We start from the raw sequence: 20,602 nt of genomic DNA on the forward strand, positions 1-20,602 counted from the left end.
CATCACCCTCCTCAGAGAAGAGGTCGTATCTGGCTGAGAGCAAGTCAGCCTGGGTGCTTCCATTCTGCCACTGCAGCACTGTGCCTGCCTCACCGGTAACTGAGAGACAGAGCCAGTTGGAGCAAGCAGTGTCTCCTAAACAGAGAGTGTGAAAATGAAATAAAATTAGGGGCAAGTGATGCCTGGATTAGGGCTCTCACTCTTGCTGGGAGAGAGAGGTGCCCAGTGTTGCCACCCTGCTGGAGATCTGTTTGAAATATTTAAAATGGAGCAGCTGGCAGGCGGCTGGCATAGACAGGTGTGGCTGCTGTACGGAGGGCCCAGCCGGCGAGTCTCGCGGGGGCTTGGCAGGACCAGGGCTGTGGTCACCCGTACTGCATGCAGCAGGCTTGGCTCCACGACTCTCGCCTCCCTCCATCTTTTTTTCTTCTGCTCCATGCTAAGTGCTTGGTCTTCCCGTGAATCTGCATCTTTTTGTAATAGGGAGCCTGTCAAGGTGGGGCATTATTGCCTGACTGTTGGCACATGACTGGGGAAAAGGAGGATTCAGAGAATCTGGATGAATTCATTTTATGAAATTCTGGTGACAGGCCAGCAAAAGGTTGGAGGGGGATTTCCCAGGCTCGTACGGGGAGGGCAAAAAAGGCCTGGCAGGAGGAAAACAGGTCTGTCTGCTAGGTCAGGCATCTAGAAAATTGGCCAAAAGGGATGTGGGGCCGCTATTTGCTAATTGGCAAGTTGAGTGAAGAAGTTACATCTTAAGATTCTTTTGAGTGAGTTGGGAAAGTTTAGATATTGTGTAGGGGAAAGATTGCTCCTGCCTTTAGGGTACTTTATGGAGGGTAATATCTGTTGGATCACTGTTTTAACTACTGTGAAATAGGGTTGACTTTTGGGGTATCTCTTTTTTCCCCCCGTGCAAATAGCCTGGGGTTTGTTTTCATTTGGTTTGGTTTTTTGTCAATTCTGTAAACTTTAATTTGTGAAATAGTGTTGGGGGAGAAACGATTAGTGACTAATTTAGGGTAACACTTAGAAGTAGCTTGTGAATTGTTAGGATGATATTTTAATCTCTGAACAGACCTCCGGATATCACTGGAGCTTTTCTGACCTCATCGAACTCTGCCCTGAGTGAGATGCAAGACATGATTGCCTTTGGCTCTTTCAGGCATTTGATCAAAATTAGGCATTTTGAAATTAATAATCTTTCCTATGAAATTTAGTCCAGAGAGGTAGCCATATTTTTGAGATGACTGGTTTGGTGTTTAAAAGAACTGTAATGAGCATCTGGTTTTGAACTTAAAAGTACTGTAAGAAGTTTCTCTAAAATCACAGAATTTTTTGTGTTGAAAAACATATGAGATATGTAGGGAGGAAGAAAGGGAGTGCTTTTTTTGCTAAAATTTCTTAAGTCTCTTACTAAAAATTAATTTATTGTGCTACTACCAGGTTCCATGCTACAGTTATGAGCTTGTAATTGGATTCCAGAATTTCACTCCTAAGCTGTGAAACCTTATTTTTTTCATCTGGTTATGGTGAGGGTAGGGAGAGCCACTGAACTGTGGGGACAGGAAAGTTGGAGCATATTAATCCTTTAGGGAAGGGTGTCAAAAGTGTGTATGGGAGGCTGCTATTAATTTGTAGGTAATCCATTCCTTACTGTGTAGGACCATCATGTCCTTCTGCAAGACATTGAGCATACCTACTAAATGCTGATAGCATCCAGCAGTTCAGTGTGTCACCCCAAAATGTCCCCAAGAACTCCCAAACGCACTCTGGGGTGTGGGTGGTATCACTCTGGTTGAGAACCACTGCTTTAGGGATTTATTCTTTTAGTCACATAAAGTAATTGGCTTTTCCTGTGCATTTCATTTGAGATGAACCTTCGTGTGCAGCATTGGTTCCATCTCACCTGAAACAGACCATGGGATCTTCCAGGACATCTGTTTCCTCTGTTGCTCATTGCTGCAAGAAGCAAAACTTGTTTCTGCTTTGGAGCCTTTGAGTAAGGTCTAAGCAGCTTTTGCTCTTGTGTTGCAAGATTGGAAGGGTAACGATTTTGGTGCGCAATTGATTAGATGCCTGGAAGTTGATATGATACGTTTGCTTGTGTTTTCAGGGTGCTCTTGCAACTCTTCATGGGCACAGGAAACAGTTGTCAGTGAAATACATGAGGGAGTTCAGTGTATACAAGGCCTTCTCAGAGAACGGGGGCTTAGGCTGAGTCTGGAGGTAGAATACTGAAGGGCCCTGGTCCCAGCTACTCCTCTGAGCAGCTGTGACCTTGGGCAAGACATATCCCCTCTCTTGAGCCTTTGTCGTTTTTAAAATAGTTGTGGTCACCCTCATGAGCTTCAGCCTTGCTCCCCCAAATCCCGGGAGAGGAAGCGCTATAGTCACATTTGTCTTCTCTAGGTTCCTGACTTCCCTGTGCTGTGACCCCCACGTATGCCATTCCCTATTCCTGGAGTGCTTTTCTCTCCATTCTTCACACGAATTTCTCTTTCTGATCCCTTAGGGCTTAGAGACCACTCTTAAAAATTGGCCCCTCCTGTTATTCTCTCCAGTCACTCACCTGTTACCTTAATCATTCTTTTTTTTGAGACAGAGTTTCGCTCTGGCTGCCCAGGCTGGAGTGCAGTGGCGCGACCTCTGCTCATGGCAATCTCCGCCTCCCAGGTTCAAGCAATTCTCCTGCCTCAGCCTCCTGAGTAGCTGGGATTACTGGCATATGTCACCACGCCCAATAAGCTTGGGGCTAATTTTGTTTTTGGTAGAGATGGGATTTCTCCATGTTTATCAGGCTGGTCTCAAACTCCCGACCTCAGGTGATCTGCCTGACCTGGCCTCCCAAAGGGGTGGGATTACAGGCGTGAGCCACTGTGCCCTGTACTTTAATCATTCTTAACACACTTTGTAAGTATTTTATCTGTTTACTTTTTTCTGTGTATGGTTTGCCTAAAGTCTAAGCTCCATGAGAGCAGGACTGTGTTCCTTGATCTCTGTTATGGGTCCTGCACTGTGCCTGCCACTCAAATTTTTTGAGTACATGAATTTGAGTACTTTATGTTCATTATCTCACTTAATCATCATTATAACTCCATGAAGTAAGACTGTTCTCTCCCACCCCCATTGTACAGGTAAGGAAACACGTTTGGGGGAGGTTAAGGAACTCACACAAGATCAGGCGGTTAGGAGGTGGTGGAGATGGGATCGGAATGCAGGTCGGCTGGTGCCAGAACCTGGGCTCTTAACCTGTACCCTCTTCCGCCTCTTATCTGAAATCATCACGAAGCTGCGTGGTGTCCTGGAGATTGTGCTGGCCTACAAGTCAGAGTGCTAGGCTCATCTCCTGGTTAGGCAGGTGATTAGCTGCATGACTTGTGACCTTGGGCAAGCGAGTCATTTAACCTCAGTCACAATGTATTCATCTGTAAAATGTGGAAGACACCTGTCCTGCTTACCTCTCAGAGTCATGGTGAGGGTCTCCTGAGATAATGTGCATGAAAGCCAAAGGACATTCTAAATGGAGAGTGGTGGAGTTCCTGTGGGGGCACTCTCTTATAGTTGTCTGCCTTCAATCGCCTCAGATTTTTTTTTTTTTCTTTTGAGACAGGGTCTTATTCTGTCACCCAGGCTGGAGTGCAGTGGCGAGATCATAGCTCACTGCAGTCTCAGACTCCTGGGCTCAGATGATCCTCCCAGCTTGGCTTCCCAAAGTGCTGGGACCACAGGCATGAGCCACCATGCCAGGCCTAATCGTCTCAGAATTTGATGGGTGGAGAGAGGTTTACAGCTGTGCTAGCTGTAGCCCCCAAATAGAATCTGGTTCTGTGTCCTAAAGTCTGGCCTGCATTAGTGGACTGCTTTTACTCATAATGCCGCTGATAAGGGCTGCTTTATAGAAGCAGAGTAAGTCCATTTCCACGTTAAAATGTAGGTTTTGCTGTAACTCCTGATGGCTGTCTCGGTGCTATTCTGGAGGCCTGGTCATTCTCTTTGGGTAGTTCTGTTTGTCTCAGAATATGGATTTCTAAATGTGGAGTACAAAACATGCAGCATCCACCATGTTGAAAGAAGTTCTGTTTTCTAGGTTCTACTATAAAAGGGCTGGCCATTGAGGGCTTCACTTCACCTTCTTAGTCATATGTGTATATATATACGTATGCATGTTCAGAAAAGTCTAAACTGTTCTTTATTGTCATCAAGCCATCAACTGAGACTGATACAAGGTGATTGTGTTTTGTTTTTGTTATTTATTTATTTTTGAGACAGGGTCTTGCTCTGTCGCCCAGGCTGGAGTGCCATGGTGCAATCATGGCTCACTGTAGCCTCAAATTCCTGGGCTCAAGCCGTCTTCCCACCTCAGCTTCCAGAGTAGCTGGGACTCAGGTGCGCACCACCACACCTGGCTGAATTTTATACAATCTTTTGTAGAGATGATGTCTCACTATGTTGCCTAGGCTGGTCTCAAACTCCAGGCTTTAAGCAATCCTCCCACCTCAACCTCCCAAGGTATTGGGATTATAGGCATAAGCCACCACGCCTGGCCCAACGTGGCTTTTAATAAGTCTTTGAACATGCTAGCAAGGTATCTCTTGGGCTCTATTTTGCTGCCACTATAGGGTTCTCAAGTGATTTAATTTTCTTTTATTGTTAGCTAATGGGGGAGAATTGCCAACTCCCTTGGAGTGGATCAGAAAGCCTTTGTGCCCTGCCATAGGTGTGCTAGAAGTAATGGGCCTTCACATGGTTTCTGGAGAAGGAAAAGCATTCTGTGGTCTCCAAAGAGCATGATGGGTCTCCTGCCCTGCAAAAGTTCTATTGTTAATGAAAACTTTTTTAAAAAAGCAGAATTTTTAGCTCTTTATTACCATAAGGGCTTATTTTCTTAAAATACAAAAGTTACCCCGAGGCAAAGGTAATTTCTTGAAGGTCATAGTTAACTCTTGCTTATTGAGGTTCGAATGGTGTTGTAAGAAACAGTGGCTTAGCTCTTAAAGCGTTTGCTTTATGGGATACGTACATTTTGATATTAAACAAAGACCCACCTCAATATGTCATGTCACAAGGAATACTTAGGCCATTCTTAGCCAAAGAAATGAAGCAAGCTCTAGTTCCTTTTGGGAAAAGGAACATGCTTTGTATTTTACATATGTGGTATTCACCCCAAGCTTATTGGGCATAGAAATTTGAGTATAGTAGTTCCTCCCTATCCAAAGGGGATTCGTTCTAATACCCCCAGTGGATGCCTGAAACCGTGGATAGTACCTCACCTGAACCCTATATCTACTATGTCTTTTCCTCTATATACATACCTTTGATAAAGTTTTATTTATAAATTAGGCACAATAAAAGCTCAACAGCAGTAACTAATAATAGAACAATTATAACAATATGCTGTGATAAAAGTTATGTGAATGTGTTCTCTCTCTCTCTCCCTGTCTCGAAAGTACAGTCATGCATTGCTTAATGACAGGGATACTTTCTGAGAAATGGGTCATTAAGGGATTTTGTCACTGGGCAAACATCATAGGGTATACTTACACAGACCTAGGTGGTATAGCCTGCTATATACCTAGATTATATGTTGCTCCTAGTGCTCCTAGGCTACAGACCTGTGCAACATGGGACTGTATTGAACACTGTTGGCAATTGTAATACAGCTATAAGTATTTGTGTGTCTAAACATAGAAAAGGTACAGTACATAGTCTTAACGGGACCACCATCATGTATGCAGTTGCTTGTTGACCCATGCATGTTGGGTGGTGCATCATGGTATCTTAATATTTTAGACCTCCATTGACCACGGGTAACTGAAACTATGGAAAGTGAAGCCTTGGACAAGGGGTACTGCTGTATACCCAATTATAAAACTAAGCTTCAATTTTGACAGCTTCAAAATTAGAAAAACTTCGTAGGGAAGTGGTGGTAACTTAAATGGGATATTGATTCTGCTCCTACTCATCCTTAGGTAGGGGTGTTTTTAATGACAGTGGATCACTAAGGTTGTGGTTCTAGAATCTTGAAGTTGGCCCAAAACCTAAATCTTCACCTCAGTCAGTTTGTTTGTTTGTTTATTTATTTATTGAGACAGAGTCTCACTCTCACCCAGGCTGGAGTGCAGTAGCATGATCTGAGCTCACTGCAACGTCCACTTCCTGCCACTTCCTTGGCCTGCCCCAGCCTCCCAAGTAGCTGGGATTACAGGCATGCATCACCACGCCTGACTAATTTTTGTATTTTTAGTAGAGACAGGGTTTCACCATGTTGGCCAGGCTGGTCTCGAACTCCTGACCTCGGGTGGAGGCCTTGGCCTCCGAGAGTGCTGGCATTATAGGCATGAGCTACTGTGCCTGGCCACCTCAGTCTTTTAGGATGATGGGTGAATATAAATTTCAGTCTGTTTCTTTTCCAAGCTTTCTCATGGCCTAGTCTGAATCAGATGGTTCATAGTAATTACCATGGGTTCAGTCTTGAGTGTGAGAAGGGGATTCTTAGAGACCCAGCAGTTTTCACTTCTGAATCTTAGGTTCTCACTAGAACACAGGTTTATCCTTGAATCCAGCAGTTGGGTTTCTGTCCTTTATGTGCTGTATGGATGAAGGATGAGTTGTGGGTATGAGTGAATAACCTGAAGACCAGCCCTCAAGTGTGAAGTGTGAAGCAAATAACCAAGTTTAATCTTTTTTTTTTTTTTTTTAAGACAGGGTCTCGCTCTGTTCAGGCTGGAGTGCAGTGGCACGATCATGGCTCACTGCAGCCTCAGCCTGTAGGGCTCAAGCGATCCTCCTTCCTCAGCCTCCTGAGTAGCTGGGACTACAGGCGGATGCCGCTACACCTGGCTAATTTTTAATTTTGTGTAGATGGGGTCTCCATTTGTTGCCCAGGCTGGTCTTAAACTCCTGGGCTCAAGTGATCCTCCTGCGTCAGCCTCCCAAAGTGCTGGGATTACAGGTGTCAGCCACCATGCCAGACCCCAAATTTAATCCTAAAGCAGCAGCTGAAATAGTTTCTAGACTGATGAGACTGTTTACCTTGAGACCTCCCTAGAATTGTTAGTCTTGAACACACAGCTTTCCTCTGTTGGGAGAAAGGAGGAAGGAATAATTCACTGGATCCCTGTGAATTCCAGGTTAGGGGAGGCATGATAAGAATTTATAGTGCCCTCTTGAATCTATAACAAGATGGAGGCAGATACAGACAAGAGCTCTCCTGATTTCTGTGAATGGTTCAAAAGGGTTCTTAAACTTAAAGGTGCCCAGTATTCTCTAGGGAGGCAGTTAACAGTGCAGAAGACTGGACCCCACTCATTCAGTAGAGCTGGAGACCCAAGAATCTAAGTTTGTAACAAATGAACCTGAAAGCAAGTAAGACCTTCTACATCTGAAACTCAACTCCACCAAGCATTTAGTTTTTCTCTCCCCAAACAGAGAAATAAACTCTGAATGCTTTTTTGGTGTATTCATTAGCTTTCTTTTTATTTACTTTTTCTTCTTATTTTTCTTTAGAGAAAGGTTTTTCTTCTGTTGCCTGGGCTGGAGTGCAATAGCAAGATCACGCTCACTGCAGCCTGGAACTCCTGGTCTCAAGCAATTCTCAAGCCTTAGCCTCTGGAGTATCTGGGACTACAGATGCTATACTACCATGCCCAGATAATTTTTTTACTTTTTTTTTTTTTTTTCTTTTTTTGGGTAGAGAAAGGGTCTCACCATGTTGCCCAGGCTGGTCTTGAACTCCTGGCCTCAAGTGAGCCTTCCACCTCAGCTTCCCAAAGTATTGGGATTATAAGTGTGAAGCCACTGTGCCTGGCCTTTATTTTCAGTATTTCTAGTCAGATATTTGCAAAGCAATCTCTACAGCTCCCAGAGGGTAGGTTCAACCAGGAACAACATTGTTGGCTATTTGATGGTTTTCTTTTACATGGGACTAAGCATTATTGCCTACATATAGGCCCAAGCCAGTCTGCCTTGGTCTGAGAATTGAAGTTGCTCTGAACAGAAGGTAATGGTGTCAGTGTCGCCTTTCCTTCTGTGCTTGTCTTCCTCCTGACTTTTCTTCTTTGGCTCTGGTGCTACAGAAGGGCTTCCTGAGTTACCTTCTTTCCTACATCTTCAGCCAGGCAGCTAGACAAGTCAAGAGCTTAGGATGAATCTAGGCTTTAAAGAGGTTGGAAGACCTGTTTTTCCTTTTCTCTGACTGACCTAAAATTATAAGACTTTTTTTCTTTGTGTGTGATGATCTGTTGAACAAAAACGTTCATTTATTCCGTTGATAGCCTCTGGTATACCAGGACCTATGGTAGGTGCTGAGAATATATATATTTATTATAGAGCGATTAACTTATTCTTTCCAAGAATCTGTGCTTCCTCACTCCTTAAGACTCTGAATATTTTAGCTTCTGGGAGATTTTACCTTTTCATCAGCTCCTCTCTTGAATAAACAAATAAATGTAGGTGTTTGTCCATAAGGCTGCTGCAAGGATATACTTCTCTTCACTCATTTTTTTCCAAAGCCCTATTTCTGGGTTGGGGCAGGTGATCTTTTCTTTGTGGTTCCAGCTAAGTACCTACCAAGACATTCCTCGTATGTCTCAGTGTAAGGGGTCCTCTGTCCTCTCAGTGAGAATATCAAAAGAAAAACTGATTTTCAAACTCTTCATGTGCATCTTTGATTTCAGTATCTTTGTCATCCCTAGAGCCACTTTTCTTTCTGGTCATTGAACACTATTTTCTAGAAGCATGATTCACCACTTTTTAAATCTGTCTCTGTAAAATTTATCCCAAGCCACAAATACCCATAAGGAAATTTCATCCTTGGTGTTATAAGTCTGTGTCTCTGAGCTTCACAACATCTACATCTCTGTAAAATTTATCCCAAGCCACAAATACCCATAAGGAAATTTCATCCTTGGTGTTATAAGTCTATGTCTCTGAGCTTCACAACATCTACATCTCTGTAAAATTTATCCCAAGCCACAAATACCCATAAGGAAATTTCATCCTTGGTGTTATAAGTCTGTGTCTCTGAGCTTCACAACATCTGCACTTCTGTGCTGGCTCCCCTCTCCCCCACCTCCCAGTTTTTTGTTTTTTTTTTTTAACTGTTATAAAATATATGTAACAAAATTTACTATCTTAACCGTTTTTAAGTGTATAGTTCAGTGGTACTCTAAGTACTGCATGTAAGTGGACTCGTACAGTATTTGTCTTTTTGTGGCTGTCCTATTTCACTTAGCATAATGTCCTCAAGGTTCATCTGCATTGTAGCATATTTCAGAATTTCCTTTCTTTTAAAGGTTGTATCGTATTCCATTGTCTGTCTACCACGTTTTACTTTTCCATTCATCTGTTGCTGGACGCTTGGGTTGCTTCCACATTTTAGCTATTGTAAATAGCTGTAATTCATTGTTAGAAATGTGAATTTCTTAATATCTCTTCGAGACCCTGTTTTCAGTCCTTTTGAGGATATACCAGAAGAGGAATTGCTCCATCATTTGGTGATTCTATTTTTAATTTTTTGAGGAACTACCATACTGTTTTCCACAGCGGCTTCACCATTTTATATTCCTACCAACAGTGCACAGGCTTCCAGTTTCTCCACATCCTTGCCAATACTTGTTATTTTCTGTTTTGTTTTTTTTAATAGTAGCCATCTTAATGGATGTGAGGTAGTATCCCATAGTTTTCATTTGCATTTCTCTAATGAATTAGTGATGCTGAGCATCTTTTCATGTGTTTATTGGCCATTTGTATATCTTTTTTGGAGAAATATCTATTTATATGTCCATGTTTGAATCAGGTTGCCTCTTTTCTTTTCTTTTGTTACAGAGTTTTGCCCTGTTGCCCAGGCTGAAGTACAGTGGTTCAGTCTCAGCTCACTGCAACCTCCGCCCCCCGGGTTCAAGCAATTCTCCTGCCTCAGCCTCCAGAGTAGCTGGGATTATAGGCGCCTGCCATCATGCCCTGCTAATTTTTGTATTTTTAGTAGAGACGGGGTTTCACCATATTGGCCAGGCTGGTCTCGAACTCCTGGCTTCAGGTGATCCACCCGCCTCAGCCTCCCAAAGAGCAGGGATTACAGGTGTGAGCCACAACACCCAGCCTGGGTTGCTTTTTTCTTTCGTTGTTGATTTTAGTGCAGTTTTAAGAAACTTTTTAAAGCCTTGTTTATGATAGCCAACACTAGTGACTGTAATGTATTCCCCTCGGGAATAAGTAATAAATCTGTGTTATATTGAGAACATTTTGCTCAAAATAAAGAATTTAATGAATTGTTTCATGCCAAGAGATTTTATGAGTACTTTGGCTGTTGGTAGTACCACTTTCAGAAGGATAATTTTTGGAGAAATTTCACCTCGTATTTAGGTATGTATGGTCTCTCATCTTGGTCTTGGTGAATCAGACTTGTCATAGGAGTGCTCCAACTTTCTTGTTGGTAGTAGCTTGAGCCCTCTGAAAAGTAATTAATCCATACTTCATAAAGAGTTGTTCTGAAATTAGTCACCTCTGTACTGTACTGTTTTTTGTTGTTGTTGTTGTTGTTTTTTTTTTTTTTTTTTTTTTTTTGAGGAGTCTCGCTCTGTCACCAGGCTGGAGTGCAGTGGCATGATTTCCACTCACTGCATCTTCTGCCTCCTGGGCTCAAGCAATTCTCTTGCTTCAGCCTCCCAAGTAGCTGGAATTACAGGCATGTGCCACCACAGCCGGCTAATTTTGTATTTTTAGTAGAGATGGGGTTTCGCCAGTTGGCCAGGCTGGTCTTGAACTCCTGACCTCAAGTGATCCGCCCACCTTGGCCTCCCAAAGTGCTGGGATTGCAGGTGTGAGCCACCATGCCCAGCTGGGAGAAGCTTTAACCTGGATTCAGGAACAGAGGTAGGAGAACCCAAGATCACAGGCCTCATCTGACGTGGTCATTTTGCACATACTTCTTAGCTTTTTGGAGATCTTTTCATTTTGTTTCCATCTTAAATAACCTTTTCCCTGTGGAGAAGGTGCCTTTTTTGGAGAGAGCCATTAAGATTCTTTTATCCTGCTGCCTGCCTGAGTATTCTGGGAATCCTACAAGGATTTGAGGGAGCCCTTGGGATTCCAACCTAACAAATTAGTTTTCTGTAATATTGTTCTAGTCCATTTAGATTGTGCAAATGATCTAAATGGTGTAACACCATTTAGTATCAAAAGTATAACAGCATTTAAGTCAGCTTTTTGAATAAATTTTTATTTTTTAATTAAAAACAAACTTTTTTTCAGAGACAAGGTCTCACTATGTTGCCCAGGCTGGACATGAACTCCTGGGCTTAAGACATCCTCCCACCCTAGCCTCCTGAGTAGCTGGGACTGTGGGCACATGCCACCATGCCTGGCCAAAGACGCTTTTTTATAGCTCTGCCTGCTCCTATAACAAGTGTCCCTAAATCCCCATGTACATCCTATATTATTAGATTTCCTCAACTCTGGTTATGACTGAAACATTCATGCCATTGCAGCCAGTGCCCTGGAAAGCTATAAGCAAGTCTTAAGACCTGCGATGAGGGCTGACTTGCAAGCTAGCTGCCGTCTATCTTAATATCTGACGAGCCCAGTCATGTTGGCTGTGTTTAATTCATCCATTTCCTACCTGCTTTCTCAACCCAGAGGCCAAGGGCAGCACAAAAGGATAGTGAATCTAAATGTCTCCAGTTTTTTGAGGTATAGGAATCTCCTATGAAGTGGCAGACCTTTGAGAAATAGTATTATGAGCTGTTCTGTTTTGCTGTGGCTTTGGAAAACCTTTGGATTCCTCTACTGAAAATTTGTTTGAAAAAAAAATCTTTTTAATGAAACTGTGTGAGTCACAAAGCAGCCACCCCTTCTCATAATAGCATTTCTCACCAGGGGAATTTTTGGTAGCTGTTGGGGGAGGGATTTGAGTAGGTTGTGGATGATAAATCCCTTGAGGGGAACATAACCAAAGGCTGCCATATCAGAACGCTGGTGCTTTCCATGCTGACACCAAGCCCTGAATTCAAAGTGCAGGACAGCAGAATAGAACAGAGAAGCCTGTGCTCAGTGAATTGCTGCAGTAGCATGACCAGTGAGACTGGAGTTTCAATTAAAACACCGTTGTAGAGTAAAAGGATCATGAGATGGAAGGAGGCCTTGGGTTAGAGAGCCAAAAGCCATTTATAGGCAGAACATCAGCTTTCTGGATTAAAGGATGGCTGTGGACCTAATGATGAGAATCTAGAGGTCATGAGGAATTTCCTTACCGTGCCCTCCTTTTCCATATGGTCAGCTGGGTGCTTGGCACTGATCATGGCACACTTTACAAAGAGTATGGATTCATATAGGGTCATCTGTGCTCTTCTAAGATTTTAGATCTAAAGCATTTAGAGTGGCGCCCAGAGGAAACGCCACCCAGTCAGCCTCCTTGTGGGATAGTGAAAAGGAAACGTTTAGGGATACTGAGAGCTTAGAACAAGCCAGGATTATGATATCAAATCTCAGTTGCCTGTCTTAAACTTTTCTGCCAACCTAGCCTGAGTTTTAACGGTTTTCAACTTCATTATTTACAGTTTCTTGGGACTCATGTCTGAACCACTATCTTACATAAGCTACAGACAGGGGAAGGGCTGAACGGTTATTAGAAATGTGTTAAGATTTGCTTTCCTTTGGAAAGTCATGGCTGTCTTCTGTGTTTTCCTGGCTTTGTACTTTTCTTCAAAGCCTGTTACCGGTTCCAGGTCTCCAGAGCTCAATAAAGGGGAAACAGGAAGTGAGCATTTGATGCATAAGAGCCAGCAAAACATAATAAAGGGCACAGGCATGGAATCAAGAGAGAGAATTGTGGGAGAGAGTTTTCTTGAAGGCATCAGGTCTGTAGGATTAGAGATATATCCTTCAACAATGACTTTTAACTCCTTCCAACAAGGAAAAAGCAATTAGGAGCCTCTGTTCAGAAAGGACCAGTTTTTCTTATGTTATATAGTAGAGGTTCAACACTTTCATATGATGGCATACAAGTAATTATAAAGTATCTTTTGCCTAGGGAGTTCAGAACACAGAGAAAAGTGATGATCACCTTTATAAAGGAGTAAGAATTACTTCTCTGTCTCTTTACTTAAGGGCCCACAGGGTAAGTCTTATCATGAGTTCCAGCCTGGAGCCCTGACTCTTACTTTTTCTGTCCATTCACTTTTTTTTTTTTTTTTTTGAGATGGAGTCTCGCTCTGTCGCCAGGCTGGAGTGCAGTGGCGTGATCTCAGCTCACTGCAACCTCTGCCTCCCGGGTTCAAGCGATTCTTCTGCCTCAGCCTCCCGAGTAGCTGGGACTACAGGTGCATGCCACCATGCCTAGCTAATTTTTGTATTTTTAGTAGAGATGGGGTTTTACCATGTTAGTCAGGATGGTCTCGATCTCTTGACCTCGTGATCCGCCCACCTTGACCTCCCAGAGTGCTGGGATTACAGGCGTGAACCACCGTGCCAGGCCTGTCCATTCACTTTTAGTAATGAACGCTGAAGTTTTAGTCCTGCGATTACTAAATGGAAAAGTCACAGAGATTTGTGCTATTTCAATTTTGGTTCACTTGTACATTTCAGGAACTCAGATAGCTGTGTGACTCTGAATGGGAACTCTGGTGTCTTGGAATTATTTATTTATTTATTTATTTATAACTTTTTTTTTTTCAAGGCGGAGTCTCACTGTATTGCCCAGGCTAGGGGGCAGTGGTGTGGTTTTGGCTCACTGCAACCTCTGCCTCCCAGGTTCAAGTAATTCTCCTGCCTCAGCCTCCCGGGTAGTTGGGATTACAGGCACACGCCACCACACCTGACTAATTTTTTGTATTTTTAGTAGAGGCCGTGTTTCAGTGTGTTGGCCAGGCCGGTCTTGAACTCCTGACCTCAGATGATCCACCCGCCTTAGCTTCCCAAAGTGCTGGGATTAGAGGTGTGAGCTGCCGTGCCTAGCCTGGAATTATTTTTTAAAAATGAAATATTTTAGGCATTCAAGAAAGATAATATGCTCACCTACCAAGCAGATTATAATAACTAAAACATTACAGATATAATTGTATGTACCCTGGCCTATTCCCATTTTCTCCTTCCCTCTCCAAAGGGAACGACTGTCCTCACTCGTGTTTTTCCCGTCATATATGTTCATGCTTTTGCTCCCTGTAGCTATCCAAAACAGCATTTGTTTTCTGTAAACTTTATGTAAACTGTATAGACATGGAAGGAGAAAGATATTATGAGGTGTGTGTGTGTATATATACTACCTCAAAATGGAGGTAGTATACAAATTCATTTTACTACTTATTGCTATAGCACATTTATTTTCACAGCTATACTCTATTGATCTATTTATTGATCTATTGGTCTATTCTGTTATCAGTGGATATTAGAGTTATTTTTAGTTTTTGAAAATTTTGTTTTGTTGCATACGTGAATGAGTTTTTCTAGGGTACATCCTTAGTCATGAAACAGTGGGGTTACAGGGTATGTGTGTGTGTGCGTGCATGCATGTGTGTGTATGTATCTTCAACTCATAATTAAATATTGCCCAGTAAATCCCCAATGTGCTTATACCAATTTACACTCCTGAAATAACATATTTTTGCTTGTTCTGTGTCCTTGCCAAAATTTGATATTGTCATACCTTAATTTTTGGCAGGCTCTAGTGGGTATAAATAGTATAATATTGTGATTTTATTTGTTATTTATATATTTGATAATATATATTTATCTATAATTAATGTATTAATATTGTATGTTTAATCATTGTGTTTCTTCTGTGAAATACTTGTTCATGTCTTTGATTCATGTTTATATTGGGTGATTTAACTGTTTCTTACTGGTTTGTACGAATTTTTTTTTGTTTTGTCTGTGGATAATAATTCTTTGTTGTCATATGTAATGTAGATGTGTCTTCTGTCAGTTTGTGGCTTATCTCTTTATTCTCTTTGTGATTTCTTATGGATACTTAATTTTAAAATAACTGAATATTCAAGTATTTTCTCTTATGGCTTATGCATTTTATGTGTTAAGAAATATTTTATTTACCTGAGGTCATAAAGATGTTATGTTTTCTTCTAAAAGTTTTAAAAATTTGCCCTTTGTATTTAAATCCTTAATCCATGGGTAATTAAAAAAAGTTTATTGGCTGGGCGAGGTAGCTCACGCCTGTAATCCCAGCACTTTGGGAGGCCGAGGCGGTTCGAGACCAGCCTGATCAACATGGACAAACCTCGTCTCTACTGAAAATACAAAATTAGCTGGGCGTGGTGGCACATACCTGTAATCCCAGCTACTCAGGAGGCTGAGGCAGGAGAATCGTTTGAACCTGGGAGGTGGAGGTCGTGGTGAGCCGAGATTGCGCCATTGCACTCCAGCCTGGGCAACAAGAGTGAAATTCTGTCTTAAAAAAAAAAAAAATTGTGTATTTAGTTTCAAGACAGGATCTCACTCTGTTGCCCAGGCTGGACTGTAGTGGCGCGATCACCGCTTACTGTAGCCTGAAACTCCTGGACTCAGGTGGTCCTCCCACCTCAGTCTCCTGGGTAGCTGGGACTACAGGTGTGCACCGCCATATCCGACTAATTCAGAGTACTGGGATAATAGACGTGAGCCACAGCTCCCAGCCTATGATTAAATTAGAATGGGGCAAGATAGGGATATATATATTTTTCCATATATGAATAACCAGCTCTCTCAGCAGCATTTGAGGAGTAGTAAAGTCATCTATCCTTGTGCTAATACTTTTTTTTTTTTTGAGACGGAGTCTCGCTCTGTCCCCCAGGCCGCAGTGCAATGGCGCGATCTCCTCTCACTGCAAGCTCCGCCTCCCGGGTTCATGCCATTCTCCTGCCTCAGCCTCCCGAGTAGCTGGGACTACAGGCGCCCGCCACCATGCCCCGCTAATTTTTTGTATTTTTAGTAGAGATGGGGTTTCACCGTGTTAGCCAGGATGGTCTTGATTTCCTGACCTCGTGACCCGTCCGCCGCCTCGGCTTCCCAAAGTGCTGGGATTGCAGGTGTGAGCCACTGCCCTCGGCCGCTAATAATACTCTTTTATTTTTATTTTTATTTATTTATTTTTGAGACGGAGTCTCACTCTGTCGCCCAGGCTGGAGTGCAGTGGCGTTATCTCGGCTCACTGCAACCTCCGCCTCCCGGGTTCAAGCAATTCTCCCACCTCAGCCTCCCGAGTAGCTGGGATTACAGGCACACGCCACCACACCCTACTAATTTTTTGTAGTTTTACTAGAGACATGGTCTCACCATGTTGGCCAGGGTGGTCTCGTACTCCTGACCTCAAGTGATCTGCCTGCCTTGGCCTTCCAAAGTGCTGGGATTACAGGCGTGAGCCACTGCACCCAGCCTATTTTTATTTTTTGAGACAGAGTCTCCCTCTGTCATCCAGGCTGGAGTGCAGTGGCATGATCTCAACTGACTGCAACGTCTGCCTCCCGGGTTCAAGCAATTCTCATGCCATAGCCTCCGGAGTAGCTGGGACTACAGGCGTCTGTCACCACGCCCGGCTTTTTTTTTTTTTTTTTTGTATGAGTAGAGATGGGGTTTCACCATATTGGTCAGGCTGGTCTCAAACTCCTGACCTCAGGTGATTCACCTGCCTCAGCCTCCCAGAGTGCTGGGATTACAGGCGTGAGCCACCGCGGCCAGCCTACTGTTTTATTTACTATGGTTTTGTAATAGGTCTTGCTACATGGAAGGGCAAAACTGTGTTGGCTAACTGAATCTTTCTAAGGGACAAATAAGGGAATCCAGATAGAATCAACACAATGAAGTACAGAGTACCAGGAACTGCTCTGTTTAAAGCTGGTATTCTTTTTTAATGACAGGACATCTGGCAAACCCACCCTAATGGGCAGTTTCATTTTTTTCCCTACTATATTGCACAGACAATAACATTTCCTGATGTCTTTGTATTGCAAACAGAATAAACAGTTCTGTATGTTACAGACAACAACAGTAAAAACAACAAAAACTGGTTAGCTATTTTTGGCACTTTGTGCTTCCAGATAAATTTTAGAATCAGCTTTGTTAACTTTCTGTGAGGAGAAAAAACTGTTAGGATATTAATTAGAATTAAATTGAGTTTATCAATAAGCCATTTTTGTAAATTTGGGCTTACCCATGAATCTGATAGAATTGATTTACAGATATAAAAATGAAAATTTTAAACATTTTATTTACATTTAAAATTTTTGAAAATAATTTCAGACTTACAGAAAAGTTGCAGAACTTACACAAATAAATATTACATATCCATCTCCCAGAATTCTCAAAGGTTATCAGAAAGACAAATCGTTGACATCCATTACGTTCTTGAGTCTGGAAAGCAGCTTAAGATCTTAATAAATACAACTTTTCAAGTTTAAGAAATCTATATTGATCTGCTCCTGGGAATTGGAGAGCCATGTGATCTTAAAAGTGACATGGTGTCACTTAGGCTAGGCCTAAGACTGAGATCTCCTTTAATCATTGTTGGTCTGTATCCTTATGTGAACAGAAATAAATCCACTGCCACCCTCTGCTCCCAAGGTGCTTGGATCCAATCTGTTGAAAGAAGGGCTTCTTAGACAGTTGTAGGCTAGATAATTCAAATCAAGTCGGCATCAGGATGACACAAGAATGGCTTCTGGAAGTTTGGCTCAGCTGAGCCAGAGTTGCCTTTATTGGAGGAATGGGACACCCTCTCTTGGGAGAGACAGTATAGGGTAGTAGTTAAGGTCACAGGCTTGGCACCAGACTGTCTTTGGTGTGAATCCCAGTGTTGCTAATTTTTGGTTTTGGAAGCTTGGGCAAGTGACCTAACAACCTGTGCCTTAATTTCTTTACCTCTAAAGTGAAGCTAACAATAATAACAGTGTCTATCATATAGGACTCATGAATCAAATGAGTTTGTAGCATATCCACATCACTCACAACAGTGCCCAGCAGGTAGTAAGTGCTCAGTAATGTAAGCTGTTAATATTTAATGTCACTGGATAAAGCTTTATGATTTTTCTGAAGATCTTGAATTCCTTTTGTTAGGTTTATCACTAGTTACCCTATAGTTTTGGTCCTTACTGTTAATAGTAGCTTTTAAAATTTTTTATAATTGTTTCGAGTTTCTTGTTATGTTCTTGTAGGTTTCATAGTTTTAATGAGAAATATCGACAGAAAATTCAGAGAATCACACCCTTTGCAAATAATGACTGTTTTGTTTCCTCTTTTGTGTTACTTTTCTTTCTTACTTTTAAGATTGCTGGCTAGTTCCTCCAGTAAAAACCGTATTAGAATCTATGATCATGGGAATCCTTATTTTTCTCCTGCTTTTTTTTAAAGGGAATGTTTCCTGCTTTTGGAAGCATCACATATGTTTTTGGTAGATTGCCTTTATTCTCTTTTTTTCCTACTTTGCTAAATTATCACAAACAGCAATTTTATCAACAGTTTTCCTTGTATTTATTCAGATGATCATCTGGTCTTTCTCCTTTCAGTTGTAAATGATTTGAATTATGTTAATAGATTTTCTAATGTTAAATTATCCTTATATTCTTGAAATGAATCCTACTTGGTTGTGATGTATTTTTTTTAATACATTTCCAGATTTAATATGTTAATATTCTCCTTTGGATTTTTGCACATATGTCATAAAATTTCACTCATAATTTTGTTATACTGTCTTTTTCTTCTCTTACTAAGATTAATAAGGCAAGGCGTGGTGGCTCACGCCTGTAATCCCAGCACTTGGGAGGTTGAGGCGGGCGGATCATTTGAGGTCAGGAGTTTGAGACCAGCCTGGCCAACATGATGAAACCCTGTCTCTACTAAAAATATAAAAATTAGCCAGGCATGGTGGTGCGTGACTGTAATCCCAGCTACTCAGGAAGTTGAGGCAGGATAACTGCTTGAACCCAGGAGGCGGAGGTTGCAGTGAGCTGAGATGGTGTCACTGCATTCCAGCCTGGGGGACAGAGTGAGACGTCTCAAAAAACAAAACAAACAAAAATATTAATATAGCTTTTTTTTGGTAGAGACTACTATGGGTTTTTTTGTAGAGACTACTGTGTTGCTCAGGCTGATAGCGAACTCCCAGTCTGAAGCGATCTTCTCACCTTGGCCTCCCAAAGTGCTGAGATTACAGGCATGAGTCACCATGCCTGGACAAAATACAGCTTTTTATTTATTTTCTTGAGACAGGGTCTTCCTCTGTTGCCCATGCTGGATTGCAAAGACGTAACTGTAATACTTTCAAATTTTTTTTAAGTTGGCCTCTAACTTAATTGCATTATAATCACAGAACAGTCTGTATAATACTGATTGTTTGGTTTTTATTGATACTTAATTTGTGGCATACTACACGGTCAGTTTTCATAAATATTTCATTTGTGCTTTAGAAGTTTGTATAACAAATGTTGGGTGAGGGGTTGGGGGAGCGCAGAAAAATAAAAATGTTGGGTGAAGTTTTATTTTGTATATTTTTACATCAAGCTTATCAGTTATGTTGTCCAAATCTTCCATATTTTACCAACTTTTGATGTTTTCTTTTTGTTTTTTTTGTTTGTTTGTTTGTTTGTTGAGACGGGGTCTTGCTTTGTTGCCCAGGCTGGAGTGCAGTGGCGCAGTCACGGCTCACTGCAGCCTCAAACTCTTGGACTCAAGCGATCCTCCTGCCTCAGCCTCCCGAGTAGCTGGAACCACAGGCACACACCACCACACCCAGCTAATTTTTGTATTTTTTATAGAGATAGGGGTTCACCATGTTGCCCAGGCTGGGCTCAGGCGATCCTCCCACCTTGGCCTCCCAAAGTGCTGGGATTACAGGTGTGAGCCACTGCGCCCAGCCAGGTGTTCTTGATCTAACAATTTCAGAGAGAACTATGTTAAAGTTTTTTTTTAATGACTGAATTTGTGAACTTCTCTTCATAATTTTGTCAAACATGTCTGCATGTAATTTGAAGTTCTCTTAAATGAATAGTTGTTTAGAATTGTTTTCTGGAGAATTGTAGAGAGCATCTTTATCCCTAACAATACTTTTTCTCTTTGTCTTTTTTTGTCTGGTATTAATGTCAGCTTTCTTTTTGTAAATATTTGTCTGCTACATCTTTTCCTATCCCTTTTCTTTTTCTCTATGTCCTAATGTCTTAGGTGTATCTCCTGTGAATGACATATAGTTAGATTTTTTTCCAGCCTATTTTGAGACTTTCGATTGGCATGTTTAACCCATTTAAAAGTATTATGATTACAATTGTGTATTATCTTAATATCTCATTTAATACTTCATGTAATTTATTTAATATCATTAAATACATTATTATTTCATATCTTACTTTGTGCTATTGACCATGTTTTGTTTGCATTTTTCTCCTTTTCAGTCTTTTCTTTTTTTTTTTTTCTTTTGAGATGGAGTTTCGCTGTGTGGCCCAGGCTGGAGTTCAGTGGCGCGATCTTGGTTCACTGCAAGCTCCGCCTCCCGGGTTCACGCCATTCTCCTCCTTCAGCCTCCCAAGTAGCTAGCTGGGACTACAGGCGCTCGCCACCACGACCAGCTAATTTTTTTGTATTTTTAGTGGAGACGAGGTTTCACCGTGTTAGCCAGGATGGTCTC

General features: G+C 41.9%; 1 protein-coding gene across 2 annotated transcripts in view; it reads left to right on the forward strand.

The window, feature by feature from the left end:
• Nucleotides 1-20,602, forward strand: part of ZNRF1 (zinc and ring finger 1) — a 111,869-nt gene that overhangs the window by 1,325 nt on the left and 89,942 nt on the right. The window lies entirely within an intron of this gene.

Source organism: Pongo pygmaeus, chromosome 18, assembly GCF_028885625.2.
Source record: "Pongo pygmaeus isolate AG05252 chromosome 18, NHGRI_mPonPyg2-v2.0_pri, whole genome shotgun sequence".
In the NCBI taxonomy this organism is placed as follows: Eukaryota; Metazoa; Chordata; class Mammalia; order Primates; family Hominidae; genus Pongo; species Pongo pygmaeus.